This window comes from Charadrius vociferus, unplaced genomic scaffold, assembly GCF_000708025.1.
Source record: "Charadrius vociferus isolate BGI_N301 unplaced genomic scaffold, ASM70802v2 scaffold72, whole genome shotgun sequence".
Lineage (NCBI taxonomy): Eukaryota > Metazoa > Chordata > Aves > Charadriiformes > Charadriidae > Charadrius > Charadrius vociferus.
The window spans coordinates 6,841,885-6,869,627 of NW_009647830.1; positions in this window are offsets into that span (position 1 = coordinate 6,841,885).

Here is a 27,743-nt window from a genome sequence, read left to right on the forward strand (position 1 = left end):
ATTTGAGGGAGAAAGAGTCTGTGGGATAATGATAGAAGGACATATAGGATGGAGTGAGCCAAACATTTTTCCATAGAGATAGGTCCCTTGTGCTAACTGTTTTTATACAAAGAGAAAATTGAAGAGACTGTTCTGATTACAATATTCAAACACTACCAGAAAAATAAAGTTAGGTAGGAAAAAATCCCTCCCTTACAGAAAAAAAAAACAACAACCAAATCCAAACTAACCCAACAGCTTTTCTATATTTTAAAAACTACTGCTGAATGTATGCTACACTTCAGGGTTTATGTGCACCAAAATATCAGTATTCATATCTTCTCTAAAAGGTTGTTGTGTGGTGTCTAAGTTCAGCTCTCTTCCTTACTGAAATTTAAATTAACCCAAGGTGACACACTATGTTCTTTCTAGCATTCTAAGAGACATGTCTAATACTGACTAAAATTCTAAAAAAAATGATTAGTCATCAAATATACACCATCTCTTGTTGTACTCTGTTTTTTTTGTTTTTTCTTAAAAGCTTCTGTTCTACCAGATACTAGATGAAAACTGCAGGTTATGTTCTTACCCAACCTGCAGGAGCACCTTAGTTCACAGTTCATGGTGATAATTCTACTTAATTATGTTTGATACATTATACTATCTTTAGGAACTATAAATGTTCCAATATAACTTTTGAGTTAGGACTGTAATGTGTTTCCACTATATGAAAATGTAAGGAGGGAATCAAGAGCGCCAAAGGAAAGTATAGACTTCCTACTCTGTCTCCCAAGATCTAATTATCTAGCAGGCACTAAGAAAGAAAGGAAGGAGGAAAAGCAAGAAAATTTCGGATATACAATAAAGACCTAAACATCTGGGAAAACATACAAGGTAATGCTTGAAGGCTTCATTGGTCTTTACCAGAGTTCACAAATGGGACAGACATTGCATAGTTGTACTTTTGGCCTGAGGGACTTGACATTTCTTATTTAATGGCACATCTACTTAACAGCAAAAATAACAGGGATTTAAAACTAGCTTCTAGAAATCATTTGGAATATCGGAGTAGATCCAGGATAACATGTTCTTCCTTTTGATGCATGTTTGCCAGTATTGTTATCAAGACCTGCCATCATGTGCATGTAAAGCAACTTTTTTGGTTTTATTAAATTAGTGTAGAATTCTGCCAGGAGAAATAACTATGCCAAAATTTATCAATCTATACTTCTGAAAGAGTTATTATCCAGGACACATTCCAAGAAAGCAAAAAACATACATAAATGAAAAAAAAGAAGTTCCCAAATCAGCATGTGAAAGAAAAGGTTCTTCATTTATTCCACAAGAATTTTCAAAATTGAGTCAGTCCTTCTCATTTTAAAAAATGCATGTGGGACTCTGCCAGGAGTTTCTGTTGGCTTATTTCTTTATTAATTAGAATAGTTATTATAGTTATAGTTATTATAGTTACAGCAAATTATATACAATCACTTTGTTCCATGGAACTTTATTTTTTGTCCCATTTCCCACTCTTTATGCAGAGAAAGCAGTATTTACTTTTGGCATTTTGTGCCTTTCCCTTTGGGTATAGCACACCACATTTCTATGAGGATATGGTATGGTAAGTCATAACAAACTCCAAGATAGTAATCTTTCACCTAAAAATTTCCAATATAGTGGTCAGTAAACTAGCTTCTGCTGTACTGCTCTCAGGAATAAAAAATAAAAGGAAAAACTTTGTGAAGCAAAAATATTAATAGAATATTTTGTATTTAATAAAAGAAATGCTTACATAACCTATGTTTTAAATTTGAATTTTTGTTACCTTCTCTCATATTTTACCTTTAGAAAAAATATCAGTATTAATTTCTGTATAATATTAATTGTAAAGTCTATGGTTAATAAAGGCTACATTAAGCAAACAATATGCTCACACTTAGTAATGTAAAAATGGAGTTTCAGTTTCTGAAATTACCTTAAAAAAGAATTTCCATGGTTCTTTAGTTGTCTACTGCATTTTAATATTTGTTTTCCACTCAGGTGGAAAAACCTAAATTGGTATAATCTTGCCAGTTAAGTCTAATACAGTTGCTCATCTCTTGCAAACCATTTTTTGTCTCCACTTTAAGAGTAGACCTATATTGATCTTTAATATTCATCTGTAATAATGAAACTAATCCTGAATCAGTTGTTCAAGGTATTCTAAAAACTCAATATCTTCTATAATTTTCAGCTTTTACACAAGCTTCAAGCACTAACAACTGGCTTCTTCAGCCAAAGCAACATGGACCATATAGGGTAACACCTACTTTGACTGGCGTGTTTCTCTACCGAAAAATAGTGATATGGTGACACAAATACAAAACATCCACAGGTTAATTCCCCTTAGAACAGACATTTTACAAATGGGTAAAAACCACAGCCTTTCAATAAAATGTGTACTGTCTCACACCTATGAAAAAAGTCTCTACCCAAGTACTTTTACAATAAATAACAAGTGTTAAAAAACAACCAACCAACCAACCAAAAAGGCAGTCAGGCCTGAGGTTTCTTGAATGACATTCTCACAGGCAAGCTCTTGGGAGTCTTGAAAATGTCTAAGAGGTCACAAAGTGAAGTGATTTTTTTTTTTTTTTTTTCCAAATAAGGGTTTCCCAGGGCAAGAGAGCTTGAGAAAACAAGTTGTGTCAGCTGAACTTCAGAGACATAGTCAACGGTGTCACTTCACAAATCCACCATTTTAAAATACAGGGAAAGAAGCCTTGTGCAGCAAACCCTTTTAATATGCTTCATTTCTGTATGAAAGCTTACAGTTCAGGTTCCCTTTCCCTTTTCTTTTTTTTCTTCTGTACTTATATGGAAAATACTTCTGAATGGATATATTTTGAAATGGCCTCTTACTACTATTGATTCATTAACCACAATCTTTCTGCAAAGAGAAATTAGACGTTAGCACAGCATGAGACTTCAGGTGTAAATATACAGCTACACATATGTATGCACATACTGCAGTCACACCTTTAAAGCTGTCAGTGATGGTACATGGAATGGCTGAAGCACATGAAATGCTGCCACTTATCATTACTCACCTAACTGATTAGCTACTGATGTAAAGATCTCTGATGCTGTTTTTATTCTCAGCTCCTCCGTTGCCAGTTTTGCCTCTGGAGAAATACCTGTATTTAGCAGTCTATGTTTAGTTTATTTTCCGTAAGACTATTTTTCCTTATATTTCTTTCTATATTTTCCTTATTTTCTTAAAGATATTTTTATCTTTAACTCTTCAATGTCTTACAGTCAGAACTGTCAGCTTTTCAAAGTTGTCTTACATTTTTATATATGTTTGTCTGTTTGTTTTATTTAAGTGAACTTTATTCCTAAAAATGTATTATATTTGAGTCTCACCTCAACCCTGTCTTAAGTAACATTCTGGCAAAGATTCCATTTCATCCTTTGTATTTTCTTGAGTCTTTATCACCCCAAATTGTTAGTCTCTTTTGTCATTCCCTTTGGAAAACAAAAACAAAAAACACCACCAAGAACAAAAGCAGAGTTAAATGAGAAGCAGAAATGAAATATCAATATCTCCTTAGGGTTTTATTTCACCAAAATATTTCTTTAAAACCTTTGGTTTCAAATCATCTTTTTTTGAGATAGAAACATTAAGTATGTTTTTTAGCTGAAGACAGACTGCTTCTAGTCTAGTATTTGAAGCCATGCAAATTGCTGCATATAAATAGGTTTGAAGAAGAAAACAGCATTTTTCCTTTGCCAGACAGACATATGAGTTTGTTGCAGGGGCAGATTATGATATTCGAGACCAACAGTCCTCTTCTGTATCTCATATAATCAACCAAGAACTGGCCTCACATCAACAAATAATTGCATATGTACTCAGTCTGAAGGCACTACTTTTTTTGGCAAATGTTAAGTTAATTATCTTTCTATAAAATGATTATATAGACTGTAGTCTACAGTATATAAAGAGACTTTGGGGCAATTTTACATATTATTAATAAGTAGTAGGTTGAAAATGGGAATCATATATAGTATGCTGGCAGATAATCTTAGTAAGTAGAAAGACAGCTGCAATACTCACACCACCAAACATAAGCGCATAATAGAAAGTCTTCAGACTATGAGATTATGTGTTCTGGAAAAAAAAAAAGGACATTGATAGATTGCAGAAAATAAACTGATTAAATCGAAAGAAATACCTAAGTTGGTTTTTTCTTGTTTTTTTTTCCTTTTTTTCCTTTTCTTTTTCCTTTTGAATACTATCTCTTGGCTTCAATGGAGTGTAATTAATCAGTTCCCTAAGTTAATGAGAACCTATGTTAAAATGCTTTTAAGCTGCCTCTCAATTTAACCTAAACATTTTCTCTTTTTGAATTATTAGAAAGAGCAAACAAGAGCCCCAGGTGTGCCTACTGTATCTTATCTATTATTTGGCATAACTCTATAGTTTCCCTTTATGTTCACCTCTCACATGCCTGTTCTGAAATCCAGAGTTGATGAAAGGCTTTATATGACTTCAGTGGCCTCCGGCTCAAGCCAAGTCTTCCTAACACTCTTAACATCAATAAGACATTGATAAAACTACATTTGTTTTTCTTTTGAGCTGAATTAGCTGTGTTAGCTGTGCCTTTCTGCTTAGTTCAATCCCATGGGCTTCAGAATCACTTCCCAGAGATAAGCTTGAGAGGATACAAGGCAACTTATTTTCTGAGTCCTAAATTTTACTTTGTCTTGATGATCAATATCCTGTGGGACAGTGGAATCACATTATAAAAACACCAGGAAGTAAAAGCACACAATTTTCATGGAGAATATAGGATATCCAGCTGCACCATTCAAAGTTACTTTTTTTTTGGTCTGCTTTGAGTAACTGCATAAACAATGAAAACTACAAAAGTACTACAACAATTACATTTGCATGGGACTAATTTTTTTTTTTTAAATGTACTTTGATAAACTACAAAGTCTGTGATAGTTTGAGGGCTGTACTTTTGTAGTTAAAAATTTAACTTATCCAATGAAGGTGTTTTAATAATTTTCACTGCATAAAACGTGATTCTTTTAAAAAAACCTTACATCAGGAAAACAAAAAAGAAAAAGTAAAGAAAGAAAACATAGTTAAATTCAACCCTGCCAGTTTGTCAGAGGCCATGTGTTATTTGAAAATACTTTCAGGAAGGCTACTTCTGCTTCATATTTCTAATTATCTTCTGAAAAGTTTTGAGCCAGAATCTTTAACAGAAAAAAAAAAAATGCAGAAAAGAAAGGAAAAAGAAGTACTCTTTAGAAATGACATCCAAAAAGGATCTCAGACAATAAAATTCTTTCACTGAACTAAGAGATTATAAATAGATTTTTTTCTGGAATTATAACAGTATCACCAAAAATGTCTACTTTGACTATACAAAGACACTATGTTACTCAGAAAAGAGGGTTCTCCATGCTTTGCTCTTCTGAAGGTTATGATACAGTAAGTACACTGAGACACAAGTGCTAATAGCACTGAATTAATCTGTAAGCATGACACAAGAAGGAGGATTTTTTTCCTGGGGACTTCTGCTTGACTGTCCTCAAGCATCATGCTGAGAATGATGGGTTTGTGTGGGCTGGGAGGAAACACCTTCTGTTGCTGGTCAAAGGGTGGCCAGTGTGGAGTCAAGAATTAAATGCTGATGGGGGTAGGGGAAAGGAGGAAAGGTCTCTCTCATAGCATTCAGATGAAGTTAGGGGAGCATCTGAGGTTGTAGTTTCTACTCCCTGGAAATACTTCCTCCACATAACCATTCAATCAAAACCAGAAGCAATTTTGGAAGCAGGAGCTCACACTCTGCAATTAGTGGTTTAGCTACAGGGTTTGCCTCTTCATTTGCTCTTCTGCTGACTCTTGCTCTCTTCAGTACACTGCAGGAGGGGACTGCACAGGTTACAGTCTCATGGAAAAGGTAGTTGTGTGATGGTCTGAAGATGAAATGATAAACTGGGTCTCCTGCTTCTCAGGCAAATGCCCTAACCACCAGGCAGGTGCCTACACGTGTGCATGCATGTCCGTTCAATGGAGTTTGTGAGGTATTAACAGCAGACCAGTCCTTGCAGAGCACAGGAGTGGAAGCAGACTACAACTATTGCCTGCAGGTTTTAACACTAGCCAGGGTACTGCTAGCTGTCTTTAACACACAGGTTTGTTTCTCAAGTGTTCACACAGTGTAGCAAACAACACAACTTGTCAGTGCTCTGCTGCCTTAGGCTTCATCAACTGAGCTGTCGTTGACTGTGGGAAGAATAATCTGACTTTCCAAGGGTTTTCAAACAATGGCATCCCACTTTGGTTTCAAATGGTTGTAGCATCTCTTTTTTATTTCAGAAGGGTGGACAATCCTCAGGATTTTCTAGCAAATTGTTGTAGGCTTCTATTTCTGGAGGTGCAGCTGAAAGCATACATTGACTCTAATGATCAGGGTTACTTTTGGGAAAAAGAAATCAAAAAAGGAGAGAGAAACAAAAATGAAAAGTAAACCCCTTCCTAGTAGCCAGGTAGGAAGATAGGCAATAGGGCAGGGGAGGTGTCCCTTTGAGGACCATCCTTCCCGGAAGTCTTCTCCAGAGCAGCATATGATCCCACATAAAACTTTTCCTATAGTAATCACGTAGGTTTCATCAGGATCTGCTCAAAATCCCTAATGGCTGTTCCTGCTTATGATGCTGCTGGTGCTGTTTGAAGCTTATTTTTGATAAGGGGCAGGTGTTGCTTGTTGATCAGTTGCTAGATATTTTGCAAGTATACTATTGGGTAATACTTCCAGGATATTTAAATGACTTGTATACTTTATTATTTTCTTAGTCATGTTTCTTCTCAAATACAAACTAAGAGCTCCAAAACAAGGTGTAAAAAGGGTGAAAGGAGAGAAAGAAGGGGTTATTCTCACATCAGTGGCAATCACTTAGCATGAGAAATCTAACATAATATCTGGGTTTGCTGGTGCATGGTTGTGAGAACAACAGCATGTGACCAGGAGGAGAACAAGGAAAAAATTTTGTCACAATAGCTTCAGAAAAATACTGTCACGGCAATCTGTGTACAAGTTTGTGGAGCTGCAAGTGAAGGGCAGGCTGCAGAGCTGCAGATGAAAACCTTTTAGTGTTACAAATGGTAAGGCAATTGCTGCACTGTGCAACACTGGACCGAGATAATTCTTTAGGGGTATTCTTATAGAAGTTTCACTTTCCAGTATTCAGTAGATCAGGCATTTGTATGCAAGTATGTGTTGCATATAACAGTCATATGTGGTCCCATGCACTTGAAAGACACATTTAAAAATATTTTGAAAGTGATGTTTGATTCAGCATTGTAAGTTATATATAGAAAGAGTAGTAACATTGAAGACATGGGGAAATATTTTTTCCACTGAGCTAGTATGCGAGACTTGAAAGAAAAAGAAATGTAATGTGTGGCCTTAAGACAGCACATAACAATCCAGTAGCAAGTTAGCTGATATCAGTGTTTAGCTTAAATAAGAAGAATCACCATATGGTGAAATTGTTAATATAAATCCAAATTGTTGTTCATCTGGAGCACAGGGAATTAATGTTTTCCATTTACTGGTTTTCATTCAGTTGTTGCATATCATGATCAATAAAGAACCAATGTAAGTCCCTTAATACTTGCTTCATGCTCCCATGGAAAGGAAAAAAAAAAAAAAACTGAAAAAATAATAACCACTCCAAATCATAGTCTCAGTATTACTTTATGTTCTGGTTCTCTAAAAACGTCAAGTAAAGCCACATGATATTTCCAAGGATCAGGTTTATAGATCAAAGGAAGAACAAACTACAGAGTTTTGGAGCACACAGATATAACAGTTTGGTGACAGACTCTTGACCCTGTGCTCAGAGGAGCTCTAATTCAGCTATTGTTAATGATGCCAAGCACAGGAGTAGGACATAAAAAAGATGGAAACCCCTCAGATTTACTGGTGCCAAGCTACATGCAGAAGAAAACTATCACCTCTGGAAAACCTAAAATAGGTGTTTCCCCTGAAAGAGCTTAGGCCAATATTCTACTTGCAGATCAGCCATCATCTACCTTTAATTGCTTTTCAAGTGTTTCTTTAAATAGTACCATATAGCAAAAAACAAATATTGAATTACTTGTATCAGAATAGCAATTGTATGGTCACTTAAGAGCAATCATTCCTGCCATTTCTTGATCTTGATGAAACAGCTGAGGAGCGTGAGGAAGCCCTTTGGACAGGAATCCAGATAACCTACTGGCTATGCCTCCTAGCACAGAGACAGGTATAAACCTTCCATATCTCTTTTTGCCACTAACCTACCAACAACCATCTTAAAAGTTCTGCATGTAGATTTAGGTTTATCCATAGTGAGCAGCTTCAGTGACTTTATCGAAAGAAACTGAGACAGAATTAAATCCCATAACACAATTCTTGCTGACCTCACTGGGGTTGAGATGTGAGCCCTGGAGGTGAGGCCAGACATTTAGTAACCTGTAAATCCTCTTTAAACTTCTCATTGGCAGCATCAAGAATGTTATATATGGAGTGCATGTGATGCACATGCAAATGGAATTTGAAAACATGTGCTGCTCTTTTTTTTTACTATTTTTTTTTTCTTTGTTTGAGGCTGTGTCTTTGCCTTTGACATAGCTCTTTCTATTTCTTTCAGAACAAAAAGTGCCAGATGGGCTACAACTGGCAATTTAAGTAAGGAAGTCAAAGGCTAAATGCCATAGTTATTTACTGTAATACTAAATAGGCAATTTATATCTTTCCTGGTGCCAAGAAAAAAGAAAACAAAAGGAGAAGGAGGAATAGGAAAGGGGAAAAAAAACACTTCTCTGAGGAAAAGCCTTGCCTGAGGAATGACTTGTATCTCTGGTGCTAGAATTTTCCCAAAATTTCACAGAGACGACTATTGATTTTTGCACTCCCTTCCCTTCCCTTCCCTTCCCTTCCCTTCCCTTCCCTTCCCTTCCCTTCCCTTCCCTTCCCTTCCCTTCCCTTCCCTTCCCTTCCCGTGCTGTTAGCACTCCCTTCCCTTGCCTTCCCTTCCCTTCCCTTCCCTTCCCTTCCCTTCCCTTCCCTTCCCTTCCCTTCCTTCCCGCCTGTTTCCCCAGTGATATGAGCAGTATATTCTGGAAGTTAATAATCTGTGGATGAAATGGTGCTGAGTGCTGTTACTGGTAGCATACTGTTACCATGGAGATCCAAATCACTGTAGGAAAACAGTCATGTATTGCTATTCTGTCTTAAATGGTGCAGATAGGAAACCCACGTAATCATCTGCTGGGACAGATTACCAAGGGATGTATTAAATTTCACTGTCTTTCAGTCTTTGATTCCTCTTCTGTCTTTGAGTCTATATCACTTTGAGTCTCAATCAACACTACTGTCTTTGAAGTGCTTTAGTTCAAACACAAAATCCTAGGGCTGTTATAGGAATCAGTGGATGAAACTATGTTGTCTGTGTTTTACTTCAGGGCCAACAAGATAATTACAATGGTTCTTCCCAGCCTTACAGAAATGTGATAATGTCGGAATTATCAACATGCTCCTTAGGTGTGAAGTGAAGCCTGGGTTAAGGGACTCCAGCTCCATTCCTGAACTCTGCAACTCTTGCCTAAAAGACTCAGATAAAAGTCAAGAAGAGCCATCAGTCTGCTGTGTCTGTGATCATACACACCTCCTGATTCAGGATGAAATGGTCATCCAGGGGAACATCATGCAATCATGGGAATACACAACTGAGCTTTACGTGTCCTTCATTCACTTCTTCCTTTGACTTAAGCTGGGTTCACCTTGGCTGTAAAGTTATAGGATTAGTTCAATAAGCAGAAATAAGTGTCATCAGAGCAAACACTGAATCCCTTTGCAGTTTTTACAATAGTGTTGATGTAAATTATCAATGTCACATTAACGATCATTAGATTTTTTTGTTCTTTTCTGAAATATTATGTTTACTAAACTGGTGTTTCAGTTATGAATTTGGTAAAAACAGCCCAGAACTCTGTGTGGCCAAAATACTACAGAAATATGAGAAACTGAATGTGGACTTGGCAAAATGGATTGTTAATGTTCTTTCAGTGTACTGCAAAAGCTTTGTATTTTTTCCACATTTTTTCAGCTTCACAAAACTTACATCCATACCTGTGTCATGGATGGATAAAGTCACTGTGAAACCAGTAAGACTCAGCCATATGCCAAATGTTTTATTTGTTTGTTTGTTTTGTTTTTTTTTTTTTTTTTTTCTTTACTTCCTTTCCCTAGATATCTAGATATCTTTTCTAGGGATTTTACCTTTCCACAGCAATTCCTAGTAGAACATGATGATTTTGACCCCACTTCAGGAAGTTGTACCCCAGATTTTATTACACTGTCTTATTGAGTTCCAAGCTTCATGAGAGTTTTCTTTGGCATACGTTGTTGTGTCAATATGTGAATGTACTCAAAATGAGGTATCTACTGGTTATTGTATAAGTTCACATGTTTCTATGATTTCACATACTAAAGGGTATGTTTTTATACATACTTGATTTTATTATTCCCTGATGAAGATATTAAAAGAGTTTATTATTTTCTAGGAGTCCAGGTTTTCCATGGTGTCTGGTTTAAAATCAGTCAGGAGGAGGCGGGAAATCCTGTTTATCAAAGATTCTGACTATTTCCCCCAAACATTAAATATAACTCAGCCTATCTGATGTCAGGAGTGAGAACATATAATGTGACAAAATGTTCCCCTTGACCATTCAAAAGTATCTACTCTTGGAATCAGCTTACTTGAGAGAGGTAAGAAGTGTAGAACTTTCACCCTCCCATGCCCCCCTCCAAAACAGAGGGAAGAAAATAACTTTGAAGCTGGTAAGGGTATCTTCCCTATCCAAGCTCCATTTGTAGTATGTTTGATGAACTCTTATTTGTTCTCTATGAGATCTGAAGTTGGAGTCACCTTATTTTTATTACGCGTATATTTATAGTCCTTAGAAGCAAAAGTTCTCCATTCATATGACTACAGTTTATTGTTATATGTTCAGCACGCAATGCTGCTTTTCTTAATAATCAGAACCAGCTGGCATAAGTACAACAATGATGGCAATGGGTCATGCATGCTTGAATTAGATGCAATGTAAGCCAAGAAAGACTAACTCTTTAATTCTGTCTCACTTTTTCATGACTGATGTCTTCTGTGAGGAAAGATTGCACAATTCTGTACCCTTGAAATCCTGCACTGACATTTAACAGATGCTGAAACAAAATACTCCATTGTACACTTTTTAGGAAGCTATATTTTATACCATCAGCAATTATGGTGGTGAAAAAAAAAGTTTTCATATTGGTACAACTTATGTAGCGCAGGGAAAGAAAAACTGATTTTAACATATTCAAACTATTAAAGCATTCTTAAATGTACTTGGACAGGCACACATTTTATGTAGTAGAAATCCCTGCCCTTACCATTGTATGAAAGTTTGACAACTATACTACAAAAGCTACAACAGAAATAATAAATATTTACAGATGACCAATCGATCTTTCTGAAGCAATTTTTACTGCATCCTGAGTGTCCATCTATAAAATGCAAAAGTATAAAATTTGCTAAAAGTTGAGAATGTCAGAACATCTCCTTTAAAAGACTGTATTTTTGAAGGCATCGATAAGCCAACATTTATGTTACACTTTATTCTTTCCAAGTACTAGAAAATTTTAGGGGATAAATTTCTTCAAACATCATGGCACACGTAAAGAGATTTTTTGCATACCTTTGGATGGATAAGTGATTTGCCAAAAGTCACAGAGAAAAAAGCTTTATCAGAGGCACTATCAAAGCTTTGGGTCCTATTCTGGAATTCACACAACTGGACATTTAAATGTGATGGCAGTATCCAGGGGTAGCAGTTAAAATTATAGCAATCTTTAATATCAATTTTACTGAAACTAAGGTTTTACTTCCTAAAGAGTAGAGTATCCACCAGAACTGCTTATCTCCCGTTCGTTTGAAGTTGACCTTCTCGTTTGCTTAAATTTGCTAATTTTACAGATGGATACAACCTTCCAAAGTTTACTGCTTCCCCTATATTATATACAGTGCAGTGTATAATAGAAGTATTTGTTTCTCCTCTGAGTGCAAGCAGAATCTGGCAATAGCCATTAAGGTGGTAAAGCACATTTGAAACTACCCAATTTCCCAGCAGGAAATCTTAATTTTGTGAACTAAGTAATCTGTATTCAAGGCCAAGAACTGGTTCCAAGAGACACATTTACCAATTGCTTAACTAGGTCTCAGGCCAAACCACAATAACATACTTGCATAAAATACAGTTTTGCTATTGCAGATAAATGTGGTGTCATATGGTGGCTTTATCATTTATAATCATTATTTGTGTTTATTCCTAAAAACTTGAAACAAAGTATACTATTCAAAGCCTGCAGTCAGCACGTCAGTCACTTAAAATGTTAAGAAAACACTACACCCACTTTGGCTAATAGAGGTGGTTATTATATAGCAAAAAATAACAACAGAAGAGAAGACAAAAGGAGCTCACTAAACATGTCTAATCAGATTAATTTTATTTAACCTTAAGACTTCTAAAGTGTCCTGAATTTAGGTGTATTTGAGAGTGCTGAAAAACATAGGATTTCACAGTATCAACTAGGTCTGGAAAATGTAATTGATCCCCAAACATTTTAAAAAAATAGTTATCAAGTTTGTCGCTATAAACAGTGTAGAACTTCAATTCCATGCTGTCTTTCTTCCTAGCAGCAAAGTAGAGGGTACATCTCTAATCTGTGCTGGAGCCAAAACAAACCCTGTGACATTCTAGCTGAATGGGAGCCTATTTTCAGATTTCAGATTTAGATAATTTAGAGGGTATCTATTTCACACATTAATCCCTATGTTTATAGCTTCAGATGCAGCCTAAAGTATTTTTTCTTATTTAATTATTGTTAGTTTGTCATTAGGAGTATGACTTCTTACCTCATGAATAATCTTATTCCCTGTAGCTGAGAATTCACTATGGATATGACAAAAAATAACATATCTCTTGGGCTGAGACAAACTGAGGTCAAACATTAGCAAAATATTTCTATAGGAAACACAAGAACAGATTGTTTTAATGGCAATTACAGAAATGGTATGGCTTGTCACCAATGGTTTAGGTCTTGATAACCCTGTCTTGAAGAAGAGTGAATGAATCACTTGAAGTATATTCCACACCTTGTCTATGCATTCTTTGAAGAAAAATAAGGCTGAAAGCCATCATTTTGGTTCCATTTGAAATACTTTAGTTCTTGTCTATTATGGTGGATTATAAAATGCAAGTTTAAAAATAGAAACGTGCTTTCCCCAAAACACAGTCAGAGCTATTCCTTAAAGAATATGTTTCAGGAGAAAAATGAACTTTATATTCCAGTCTTAATTATAGTCAGGTGTAGAAATGCTTCTTTAATTAAAGCTGAGATCACGATTTTAGTAACACCTTACCATGTGAGTGGAAGGTAGTCCCTATTAAAGACTTATGTATTACCTATAGTATGTTTTATTGCCTGATGGTGAATATGTGAATATGCCGAGGCACTCTCTGTCAGTGGAAACTTGCTGTACGGGTTTTAAGTTAATAGTTAAGAGCTTTCCTTTGGCCTGCTTTTACTTGCTTTCCTTGCATTGGGCGGATATCACACCGGTCTTAATCCCTTTTAAATTACATTTCTGATTATGGAACAGAATTGCACACAGTTCTCCTACTGTACTATTAAGATATAATCTGTGAGCTTAGTTCCAAGGCCAGGGTTTGGTAACTATTATCCTTAACAACTCTATATAATAAAATTAATTTTAGAAATTATTTTGTATATTTATTTTCCATTCTATTCTCTCCTATTTTATTCTGCTAGAAGACTAAAAGTATAAACATAACTTAAAACCAAACACTAAACCACACAACACAAATAATTTCTTTATATCTGCCAAAGCTATCAACTAGAATTCAAAAACTTTCTAACTGAGATAAAGAATCCTATAATTACCTATTTGTGTGGTGAATCACCATAGGTAACTACTAAAGCATCAAAATAAAATGTAAATGAAACATTTATAAATAATTTTGATCAAAAACAGGCTGCACATTTTTCCCCCCTTCTTTCTGCATTTTGGAGAGAATATAGAACATTTTTCTTGAAGTATTGCAACTTTCAATGCTAATCATTTTAACAACAGGCTAGGAACACAATAGACCTCATCCCAAGATATACTGAAAACTACATTTTACCTGCTTAGTATTTTCCTTTAGCTTCCGTCATTGTAATGGTAGTTGAGACTCCTCAAGATCTTTGACATTCATGATTTTATGAGTAATGTCTACTAGTTCTTTGCTATATCTTTTGTCTATCTAATGACTGTAGAAATGCTATTCCAGAGTGTTTATAATCCTTAAGGATAAATCTGAACAGCCACTGGGAACCTGTAATACATGCTCTGCTTCCTATGGACCTATAGTAAGAACAGAAAAATACTGCTTTGTGAGGCAGGATAAATGACCATAATCCAAAGTTTCTGAGAAGTTATCATGTGAAGATGAGATTTGACATGAAAGTCATGATTCTCTGTGATTCTGGAACATCCTGCCATGAATCATCATTATGGTTTAAAATCAATAGGAAGGTATCCGCTCATGTGGAAATTAGAAAGAAAGAAATTATTCCAGGCATAGCTTTGCATCCAAAAACACTTCAAGCCTCGGTTTGACAGCAAAATAGCTTGCAAGTAGAGTGACCAAAACCTGTAAATTACAAAGTTGTAATAAAAAAATACCTGAATAATCTGAGCAGTCATTAACACTTTTCAAGAACACTTAAAAAAATTATCAAACAAGCTTAAATGCCTATCTGTGTAATTTCTGAACATAATCTTTCTACACAGAAACAAAAGAACAATTAGGAGAGACAAAGGCTTACATGAATACCAAAGAGCACATGACAGAAATGAAGGACAGCTGTTCAAAAAGAAACCTCTGTTCCATGTTCTTGTTCCAAAATCTTTTTTGAAATTAATTTGCATTTACTTAGCTCTATTCTGTAACAAACATTTGACTCCAAATTGGTCTTTTCTAGATCAGAGGAAAATCCCCCTAAATATCCATATAACTGTATTCATCACATTGCCCTCCAAGTTGTCTTCCTAAAGATCAGGTCTTCAGTAATCTCTGCATATGACAAGAAGGAGGTGGTAAATGTAATTGCTGTTGCCCCTTCTGACAAAAAATGGTGCAAAAGTTACTACATTTATTGTTCTGTCTTTCTTACCTCCAGCAAAACCCCTGTCTAGATAAAAGAGAATACACTGGAGGCAAATAAGGTCTTTCAAGAGACACTGCTGGACCGTGGGATCCAACCTTGCTGTGCCATCTACCTGATACTGCAACATAAGTTCTAAAAATAATAACAAATTCAAAAGTGAAAGTTGCAGGAATTAGAAAAATACTGATGGAGTAACTGCAAAATTGAATGAACAATACGAGACACTGATCTTTGAAATCATATGAGAAAAATTTGAAGTATACTACAGAGTTTTATGTCTAAATGTGTTTATTGGTATGCAAAATATTTGTGCAGTCAGAAATTACTGTAGAACTGTCTTGGACTTGTGTTCTACTGCTGTCACGCAATGGGGACGTTGATGGCACACAAAGAAGAGGAAGAAGCATACCCACAGCTGCTGTCATGGAAGAACTGAACGCATAGGAAATTGACTTGAAGGTAAGGAAATGAAAAAGGGATAAAATGCAGTTTTCATTTTAAATTAGACAATGTTTATTGCAGTCTGTAATAACTGCTCTAGGGTCAGTCTTGTAAAATTTCATTTCAACACAATTTACTTTTACAAACGTTAACAATTTCCTTCAACAACCACTGGCTACTAAAAAAGAAGAACATCTTTGATTTATCATCCAAAAATAATTGGGAGACATGTCAGGAAAAAAAAAATCTAGCAAAAATTAATACCTGTGAATTTTATTCCTTTTGCCTTAATATAAAATCTTGGTTTCAGATTCAAAAATCAAGTTTATGATGACCAAAACACAAAAACCTTTTCTACATATATCCATTCAGAGCCAAAAAGGAATAGGCACTACTGCATTGCTATTGTAAGTTTTATTACCTTTTGTCACAATGACACATAACACAGAGAGCACATGGAGGCATGAAGATTAATATACACTACTGGATTCTTTTTACTATGACATTAGTAATAAGCTAGAATTTATCTGGTTGAGCTTTGCAACTGGAAATGGCAGAATCAGATTTTTATAAAGTATGATGGAAAATGTAGTCCTCATAAAGAGTTACATTCCCTCTTGTAATAAAATCTCGACTTGAATTCCAACACTAAAGGGGTGTTCATGATTGCAATGAGTCATCATTAATGTCTACCTGTGAAGTGGTCACTCTGCTGTGACCAAGCTTTTCTACCCTTTGTTAAAATCAGTGCACTAGTCCCTTCAATATTTAAATCAACGCAACTTCTAGTGGGGTAAAAACCTTATGCCTGCAAGATGCTGTAACTAGAGAGAAGGAAGATGTCATTCTTCAGTTGATGGTTAGAGTGATAGTGAAAGAAATTAAGAAATACAACTGTAGACAATAAAAAGATAAATAAATCCAAATGAAATATGGAGAATCAGTCTACTGGAAATATGTATAAGGATCAGTGGGTGAAGGAATAAAACTTTTGCAATGAGAAGGTTTAAAGGCAAGGGAATCTTGATGTAGAAGATATCCAAAAGCAGTGGATAAAGCTGACATGATTGCAGAAAAACAGCTTATCAGGCTTTGGGAAAGCTTCTCAAAAGAGAAGACACTGGAATCTATGCAGCAATCAAGAACAAACAAAGGTTTCTACAAAGGCAACAGAATCATGATGGAAGTGAAAGAAGAGGAAAAATAAGAGCAGGAGTTTCAAAGCTTCTCTTGTATCCTGACAAAGCAAAAATGAGAAAGGTATGTTTTTCATGCATCAAATCTTCCATCATATCCCTGGGGAGGACAAATCAAATGTTTACTTTTAACTGTTTCTTTCTTGCAATATTATCCATTGATTCCTTTGGGACACATGTGAGGGGAAAAACTGGGTTTATTACTCTCTCATGTGTCATCAAGCACGCAGTCATCTGTGCTTAGCCTGCCTAGGCTTCTTTTCCAACTCTGTTATACCTTGCATATCACATGACTCTAGGGCCCTTTAAAAGGGGCCTTGATGTTTTCCAGCATAAGTACAAGGAATGATGCAATCTGAATTCAGGCTGCTTTCACTCTCATAGAAACATAGGTGGCTGAACTACAGCTGGCAGCACGGCTATGTAGGATTGATTGTGTCGAGCAGCCCACCTTGTTTGATTCTACTCTTTCCTCTAGCCCAGCAGCAGCATGGGTAAAATTTTGTCAATAATCTGCAGCTAATGTTTTGCTGAGGAATCTGGTTCTGAAATCAGATTGAGCTGAGCACTAAACAGATTCAACTAGCCCACATACACTCACAACACTCTTGGATGTGTACTTGACAGGTTTTGCATAGATTATTTTCTGCCTTGTAACAGTAGATGCTATGAACAAGATCAGAGGAATGATCAGCATTAAGCAGTTCTGTTAATCAGCTCTGAAGAGTCTTTTGATTTATTAGATGGGGGGAAATAAAGAAAGATGCAATTGATTTTGTCATTTGTTGAAGAGAAAAGGAAGGTTAAGAAAGGATTAAGAGACACAATATACAGGAGAATCTTCTGCAATCGTGAAAGACTCAGAGAGATCAAAATTCCCTCAGGATTTTATAGTAGAAAAGAATGTCACTGGCAGCAATGCATGCACAGACGTGGGCTATGATAGAGCTGTATCCCCATAAACCAACACAAGGATTGACTTTAAATACTACACGTTTCCATTAACGAGGGTGGAGATATTACTGCCATGAAGAATAACAGCTTTGCCTGAAAATGTGAATTTTCTTTGGAAAGGAGCTTCATATTGGTGGTGTCTGCAATCCCCTTCTTTCCAAAAACCTTTCATTTAAAATCCTTATTTCATTCCCTTCTCCAGTGTAATCCCAAACCTCGCAGATGACCAATCACCACTGAGCCATTCTGGCTTCTTCTTAACTGTTTTCATCTGATTTACTGTTTTATTAGTGTTGCTGATAGTGGACTAATTTGTTCCCCTTTACTTAAAAGTTTCCATTTACTTCAGTCCATTTCATTCAAGATTTGCAAGCCTGGGCCAACTCAGAAGAACTGTTTCATTATTGATTCTTTTAGACAAGTTTGTTCACTAGGTGCTGTCTCAGCTCTACTTCAAAGAAATGTCACTTTCCTCTCTTTAAAAATAAAACCATAAAATGTGGGTGTCCATTTATCTGGGAGTATTATGGATGATCATTAATTTCACCCTCCCCCAACCTTTTTCTCCCCCAGTTTTGATGTAGTTTACATCTGCAGATTCTCAAGCAAGTGGGGACAGGAGGGAAATGATTCTGTTTCTTATACTCTGGGCTAAACTGTACATGTTCTGCTGTTTTTCACATTTAAAGTCTGGAACACTCTCCTCTGCTTTCAAACACATGTATTTGACTGAACTTCCATCAACCCCAATGGTGCAACTGCGCTGTAACTCTTTGTGCAGACACAAGAAAGCTGTTAGTTGTCAATGAACACCTTGATGTATTCAAGTTTCATAAATAACCAAAACTTTTTTGCAAGAAAGAAGACTAAAAGAGTTATTTTAAAACACTCCCTCCTCCACCACCTAATTTCTTTATAACATAAGGCAGAGGTGATTTCTGCTGTGGTTGAATGGAAGAAAATAGTTTATGCCAACAGGTATTTTTCAAGCATACTCTATTATAGCCTGAGACAGGGAATTACCACAACCACAAATTACATAATTCTCTCAAACTGAGTTACCTGAGGTAAGAGACAATTGAGTTCTGTCCTAACAAATTTTTATTTCCTGAACATAAGCTTAATTTATTCAGGTTGATTTTCATATCCTCTCCTGCATCCTCTCCCGTCTATTAAGGGTACTCTGTGCTATTTAGCTCCAGTAGCATCAAAGAGATTTAAAACCATCCTGTGTGGCAAAGGACACCACTCAGTTACTATTTTTGTTTCAGGATCAAGGAGTAGGCAGAAGATCAGAAAGATGGTAAAGGAAAGCATTTCTTATAACTCTATGATTTTAGATGAGTTAAGCCTAAGATTTTACATAGTTGATTCCTTCATTTATTTGTCAACGTTACAACATACTAAACATATTTTGAAGGTGCATCCTTCTTGTCTTTGGTAACACAAAATCTCCCAATATAGTAGAGAAAACTCTGACTGCAGTCTTAGTATCTCTTACCAGCCACACAGTTCAGCATTGACAATCTTTGCTGGAAGTCAGTCTCTGTCTTAACACTTCCTTCGATATCACATGGAGAATATTTCATCTGAAGTAGAAAGTGCTGAGGCAGTAACATCCTTAATGGTTTATCTTCAATAAAAGTGTGCTCCCCTGAAACCCTTCCTAGTATAGTGGCACACTGCTAATATGACCTACAAACTAATTTAATTCTATTATATAAGCCCCAACATACAGAAATGAGTTGTTTTTTCTTTTTTTGCTTTGCTGATATTGTTTACTTTAGTTGCTGCAGGAAAGTCTGTAGATCAGTCTTTCAGACCATTGGTTGTTTCTCATGTAAGCAAGTTAGAAATTCTTGGCATTGCTTTCCTTCCCCTGGATACCATTTTATATTTCACAGATCAGTAAACATAGTCCTAAAAGCTGCTAGAATACTGCTTTTACTACTTTTGTGCTTGCTGTGGGCTCGGCAACTGTTTTGGAAAGTTACTTTTAAATAAAGTCTGTTCTAATAATTATATGCTACTACAAAGAAGGTGAAGTGATCAAAAAGGTGAAAGCTGTGATTTCTCTGCCAAGCAAGGGCATTGACTAAAATTTAAAATATGTTTTAGAATTCTGGGGAAGAGAAAGGTTCTTGATACTGACATGTGTAAGGATTATACACACTGCACATCAACTAACAGGAGCCATAACAACCTTGGTCATTAGATAGGACACTTGATTTCCACCTACCATTCTCTTCAGCACTAAGAGTGGATGAAACGACTAAACAGTTTATTTTTTTTTTATATGTAAAGCAAGTTGGTTCTATATTTTCTGAGGACAATGAAAATATTTATGAAATAAAGCTGTTTCCAAAATAAACTTTTGAGTACTTTGGACTAAATAGGCCCACTTAGTTACCTTTGCTGTAGCTATGTAAAAGTTAAAAAAAAAAAAAAAGTTTTTTGCTTTGTGTTATTCTGGGGGAAAAAAAAAAATAACAAACCCCAAACCAGAAACAGTTTACATCCACCTTCAAGATTACAGTCTATATATACTTCAAGAAGTGTAACATGTTTGAGAATAAAGAATAAAATAGAAATACAAATAAAATCAAAAAGGAGCAGAAATAAAATATCTAGCATGATGTAAGAGAAGTCAAAATTCCCCTCCTATCCATTGCTTACCCTCCTTCTTCATTTTTGCCTCCCTGATGATCTCTTTGGGAACAATTACACAGCAAAATGCATTACACTTGCACCTTATAGTTGAATGATCCACACACGTTGCTCAGATAGGTATTGCTATCGTTAGTCTCCAACAGGCAATTTAGTGCTTGTTGGCAGACCTCTGCATTGCTGCAGAGAGTTCCCCTGACTTGAGGTGCTGAACCCTGGCTCAGAGAACCTGAGCTTCCCCATTTCTCTCAGCCAATTCTACTTGTTTCTGTAGTGGTTATGTAGTTCCCTTACATAGTTATGGCTGGCAGAAGGGAGTAAAATAACTCCTTTTTTCTCCTTGCTCATTCGCAAAAAAATAAATCTACTTTCAGCCTTATGTTTCACTGCTTGTTAGCATATATAGGTGTAGATGTAATCATGTCTAATGCTGAAGCTACAAACACTATTCCAGCATTTGCAAGATATGTTGGATTAAGTGTCAAAGTTAATAAGGCTTTTCCTTACTAGGAGATAGAGTGGAAATCTTCAAAAAATCTACATTCATTTCTGCTTACTGCTACAATAATGGTTCTTGGTTCTTGTGTCATGTCCCTTGTTTTGGAAGAAATTATTTTCTTTTAGGATGTTAGCTATCTCTCTGATATTTTAGACTGCATTTTCCCAAAGAAAATCTGAGAAAGAAGGTACCCTTCCCCCAGTACTTTCAAATTAACTATGAATTCTACAGGCAGAGGGAACTATTGCTCTTTTTTGGAAAAAAGAAAAACTATTAATTCTATTAATCTTTTCTTTCTTCTCCTTTTTTTTTTTTTCCCCCCCCCCCCCCCCGAATATCCATCTAGGCTTCAGGGATCTCCTGACAGTTTATATTGCTGGACATTTGAGTGGCAAACTGCAAACTTCCAGATAATCTAAACTCAGTTATTGAATACAGGAATGAGCACCTCTAACTAAAAACCAAAGTTTCCAAGTGCATTATAGAGAAAAAGAGATTCTGTGATGTACCATTTTGAAATACCTAAATCAAAGTGACTGATATTAATAAATTTGGTATTCTTACCTTTGATTCTATAGGAACATTTGTCTTAGTGTCTAGGTAACATTAGGCTATGGGCAAAGTTCTAAATAAATGAGATTTCACAAGAATGAAATGAGCATAAAGTTAGAGGGAATGGGAAAATTGTCTAGTAGATACACATAGATTATTATTTCTTCATTTCAAAGTAAATGGCTACTTTTCACTGTTGAAAAATGCAAGTAAGAATCAAACAAGGAACCACATAGGCAGGAAGTAATATTATGGTTTTAATCTGAGAAAATCTTCATTCTAATGGTTGCTTTTTTAAAACATGAATAGTCACAGCACCTCAGAATGGTATCTTGGGCTTTTCCCTGATTGTGGGTATCACCTGACAGAAAAGGACATCTGGATAACTGAGGCCAGGCTCTGATTATATCATTATAATCTGTTATTCAATCATGAGAAATATTGCAACCAAAAATGTTGCTTGCTGAAGGAAGTAATAAAGGCAAACAAGAACTTGTTATTCAAAACTCCAACTTATTATTCTGGAGTAATAGTATTTTTCCAGATCAGTTTTCCAATAAATCAATTTCAATAAATCAATAAATCACACCGTAACATTTAAAACAAACTAAGTCAGAATCTCACTTCTTTGAAAATGCTAGCTCAGCTATGAAGCTTTTTCAGTAGCTGATAAAATAAAGGAATGATTTTAAAAGTTTGTATGGATGTTCATAGATCTCTGACTGATCTTTACCTCAGTCATGTGGCTAAAACTCTTGTGTAGCATCTTGAACGTATACTCTATGGTGTCTTAGAAAAGGGGCTTTGCATACTGTAAGTAACCTTACTCAATGACATGTGAGAGGTTAAATCAATACATCACTGTATGAATGCTTTATTACCCATAAGAGATAGCAAAAATGCATTGCCTAGAGGCTATTTCCAGTTCTTGTGTGGCAGCGATAAATTAGTCAGGTCTGTTTTGTTATTTTAGCTGCATTTGATTAAATGTGTAGCACAATAAAAGAGAAGTTTTAAAGGAAATATAAAGCTCCAAGTGCAATGTGACAACAGATGAGAAGTATCTCATTTAATCAACGTGGTTTGATTGCAAAACAGTATCTGTAACAGTCATTAGCTCCTTTGAGTTTTTTGAAGAGGGGATCCAAAGAACAAGGTACTGATCAACTATCACCCCAGCTAGTTGTTTAAGGTAGGACACCAGCAACATCTGCATTTGTACCATTGTCTACACGTAGCAGACCAATGGCTACTGAGGATGGAAAAGAGAGTTGGCTTAGATGAGGTAACATCAGGTAGCATCAGTGTAAGAAGAATGTTAAGAGAATATATTCTAATTCACAACATTAATCAAGAGTTATAGAATCATAGAATGGTTTAGGTTGGAAAGGACCTTAAAGATCATCGAGTTCCAACCTCCCTGCCATGGGCAGAGACACCTCTGTCTAGACTAGGTTGCCCAAGGCCACGTCCAGCCTGGCCTTGAACACCTCCAGGGATCGGGCCTTAACAACCTCTCTGGGCAACCTGTTCCAGTGCCTTTACTGTTAGAAGAATATTAGGTCCCCAAATGCTATTGAAAACCTGAGCTTTTCTTCTTTTCCCTTAGTTGCAGGCAAGACAGTTGGACAGTCACTGAACTTGGGGGTGTGGGGGTTGTCATAAGGCTACAGCAGTCTTAGGGCAGCTAAAAGTGATATATACTCTTAATTTTCTTTAAGATTTATTTGATGATATGTAGTGTTATCTCTCCTTAATTTGTAATAATTTCCCCGCGTGCATATACCAGATGAAGACATGATGTGAAGCTATTTATGATAGGCGGAAATGACAGTTCACAGTTTCAAGATATTTTATCCCAATAACTACCGCATGTGTGTCCTTATTTCTAAGACATCTTGATGTCACTGGAACATGAGTATCTTCTCAAGGATGGGAAAATCTAGTGCAACTCATAGCAATGTTTATATAAACTAAGCATTGTTCTTCTAAAAACATACTGTGTATTCAATAAATTGGTAAGAATATTTTCTATGGGGTAAAACAAAAGCCAGAACTTTTTTTCTAAATGGAGCATTTACAAAATGTTGACTTGGAAGATTAATTTTTTTAATTATTAAAAATGTGCATTGATTAATGTTTGGTTAGCTATAATTCAAAGGAAGTTAAAGTAATTAGAGTCATCATGTGTCTAGAGGAAATGACTAACATCATATCATGACATGAAAAATGCCATACTGATTTGCTTGGTCTATTCTGTAATTATCTAATTAATCTGAAAATCTTGAAGAAGTATTAAATAAACAGCAAAGAGAGAGTACTGTCAGTGCAAAAGAAAATGCTCTACAAAACCACAATTAAATAACTGCATATTTTTATCCTTGCCTGTACTGTCTTATGGAAAATATCACAGACAGGCTACAATTTGAGAAAGCATATATGCAGCATGTCTCTTTTTCCTGTATGGAAAGTGTTACTGCACAGTGACTTGTATTGTCTTTCATGAACTCTGGATCTAAGACATTAAAAAGGATTCCTTAATTGGAAATAATATCATTATGGAACTCAGAAAGTTCTCTGAGGGAGACCCACTTAGTCAATTTTCTGTCAGAAAATATAAGCGAAAGCAAACAATTTGCAATGCACATTCTAATCGTTCTTTCATTAATATTGCTTCTACACTTGTAAAAAAAGTCTCATTTGTTTCACTTTTTATGTTTTATATAATATGTACCTAACATAAATGTATTGTAACAATACACTTCTACTTTTGGATCTTTACAGTTCTTTCCACTGGGATTGCACACCCCAAAACAAAAACATCAGCCTTGAAATTTTTTTGCAATGACAAAACCCCATGATCTCCTAATGAATTTTTTTTCCACTATGTTTTTTTTTCTGAAACTGACAGAAGTCCCAAGTGAGTTGGTTTCGTTTTTCAGGAAAAATTTCTTGGAGATGTCAACTGAGAACATGTGCTGTGAAAACCACTTGAAAAGCATCTATGCACATGTCAGGAAGACATATGCGCAGCATGCAGCTGACCACCAGGAAAGAGGCAGAAAAGGAAGGGCTAAACCAGAAAAGGAGAAGGAAGGCTTTGTCCACAGATGGCTGCTTTGATATTACCTACAATCCGTTTTGGGCAGTATCCCAGATAAATTCCAAACTCCTGTGAAATTGATTAGCTTAATCAGACTTCAATATTGCTTGTAGTAGGGTGAGAAAATCATACGCTAACCAAATTGGCAAATAAAGTAGCACAGATAACTAAAAGCTGAAGAGAATTCTAGACAGCAGACAAACAGGACTTTAAACTTAAGGTTCTATTATCACAACTTTTTCCATGATTCTTTTCTTCTCAGTTCTTGTGATTATTTTGGATGAAATAATTCCCCTGCATAAGAAATGTCTATGTAGCAATAATAACTCAATTAATATTTTAGATAAGAAATCTGATAAAGTGGAGTTGAGAATTGAAATATGCAAAATGGTTTGTTCTCGCCAAGGTGGAACTTTGATAGAGAAAAGCATATACTTTTCTTTAATAGAACTATTTTTGGTTTTGAAAAGATGTTGTGATCAAGTGCAATACAGTTTATTAGTGCCACTCTCTTTCTCCATATTGCTCTTAAATTGAAACTTTTATCAGTATTAAGTGTCAGGATAAGATAATGTTCTATTCTTTTACATTTAATTATGAAGCACTATTTAATGATCAAATAAGGCAGATATCCATTCATGATGAAAAAATCTCAAAAGATTCCATGTTCAAATAAATATTCTTCAAAAACTGATGAATTTATAAGAACAAGTTTATATCTGTTTGGAAGATCGTGCTTTCATGCAGAGTTGTTGACGTGGTCTCTTTTAAGCTAAAAGTAAAAAAGTCTTTTTAGTGGCATTTAAATATTTTGGCCTCTAGGAAAAAACAAAACAAAACAAAACAAAACAAACCCAAGTTTTAGTTCAAAGGCTGTTTTGACCTTAAGTTTTTTTTTTTAATTTTACTATGTCCAGACTAGTTTATCTATCTTTTATTGATGCTGGTTTTGCTTTTCAGTCTCTCTCACAAAAGCTGTTGTTTTAATTGCTGAGGTGCTTTTGTTTCACTCATTTGGAAAAAAATCAGCATTTCTCTGGTCATTTTATTTCCCCCCTGAAAAAAAGAATTTTGAGCTATCTTTTTCAACATTTGTAACCCTTATGCTGTCTGTCTGAAATTCCCTGTAAAATGTACAATTAATCACATCTGGACAGCAGTGCTAATGTCCCCTTAAAAAGTGTGTGAATTTTATGGACCAGATGAAGTTTGAAATGGAACTTCTTAACAAAATATATGGTAAATAATTGCAATATATGTTACATTGTAGCACATAGATATGTCTTCTTTATGACTCTCAAAACTGTAATGATCAGGGTATCAAGGTTTCTACACAAATACTGCAGCAAGATAATGATTTTAAAATAAAATTTAAAATCATTCAAATTATTCTGAGTTTTCTTCAGATGTTGGAACCTCCCTCTACAGAACTGCTTATCAATAGCATAATTTTCTGAATGAGTGGCACCTGGCCTCATCTTTACAAACAGGACTTTGCATTCTCCTCGTGCTTCTTTGAATGAGTCCCACTATAAGATTATTTGGAGATGGAAAGTAATCAGCACATAATTCTCTCACACAGCAGTTCGTTTCACAATATAAGCCACAACTATGGCTTGTGGTTTTGTTTTGCTTATTCCACAAATACTCACCTCCACAGGTATTTTTTTGGATATCAGTCTTTCTGGTTAAATCGATGGTAGTTCTTGATGAGAGAAATTTTCAGTAAGAAATTGAAACTACAGGAAAAAAATGGCATATAACTTTGGATGAGGACTTTTAAAATCTATTATAACCATAATTCAGCAGCTCTTCTTGTGACTATACCGCAAGATACGTACCATTTAAGTTATCTGATATTAGGCCTACTCTTGGAGTTTGTCATTTTCTAAAGTTCTCTTTATTAAAAAGAAAGCAAAATAGTGTATTAGCTTAACAGAACAGTGTAACTCAGAATCATTTAATTTTATATTACCTGCAGGTGTATTAACATCAGGCCACCACACACAGGTGGAACTGTGAATTTGAGATTTATTTAATGTTATGGATTTCCCCTATGTATATACAATTACAAAAAACATTTGTGCAAAATAACTTTTCATTTATTCCCTGAGAAAACTCCAAGTAATTTATATCCATATCCATTTCTTTTGACTCTAACTTGTGGAAGTATGTGTTTTAAACACTGAGCTGTGTTTAAAATATATGAGAGGGCTGATTCATTTTCTTTCGTCCAGTGTACGCCTGTGCAGCTTTGAACTCTTTATACCTTTACTGTTCTTAGCTAGCTTTAGTGGAAACAGGATTGGGCCTGATTTGCTTTGATGCCTGACTGTGAACAGAGTATATTTAACATTGAGCTACAAAGAGTTTAAAATTGTTACTATCAAAACATGCAGTAATTATGTAAAAATATTAAGAAAAGAACTCCAAGTTTTTCTCAGGAAACTAAAAAAGCAAGGCTTTTGCCCCCAAAATTTGCTAAAGACTCAGGTGGTTTTAAAGTGTTAGGTGCATTTTACATAGACACAGACACTGCAAAAATTCTAGTGCCTCTGATGGATACGAACCTTGTTAACTGTGGATTTGGACAATGCCTCATTAGCTATGTTTTATTGTGGTTTATGTTTTATATGCATTTTAAATAGTAAAGCAGTAACAAGAAAATATTAGATCTTGTTGTTTGTTTTACTTTTTTCTTTTAATCATGGAATCATAGAATGATTTAAGTTGGATGGGACCTTAAAGATCACCTGGTTCCAACCCCCCTGCCATGGGCAGGGACACCTTCTACTATCTAACCTTTTAAAAAGTATCGATGTTATTTACATTTACTTAATATTACCCAATGCCTCCTAATTAATGGAAAATTAATGTTTTTAACTTTCTCTTCTCATTTAGGAAATCACAGATGATTTCGTTTTTATGTCTAAAGTTTTTTTCTAACCTTTTACATACACTACAGTTTGATTCTTAATGATAGAATTTGAGCAACTTCTTAATAAAATTATTAAAAATACAGTAGCCTC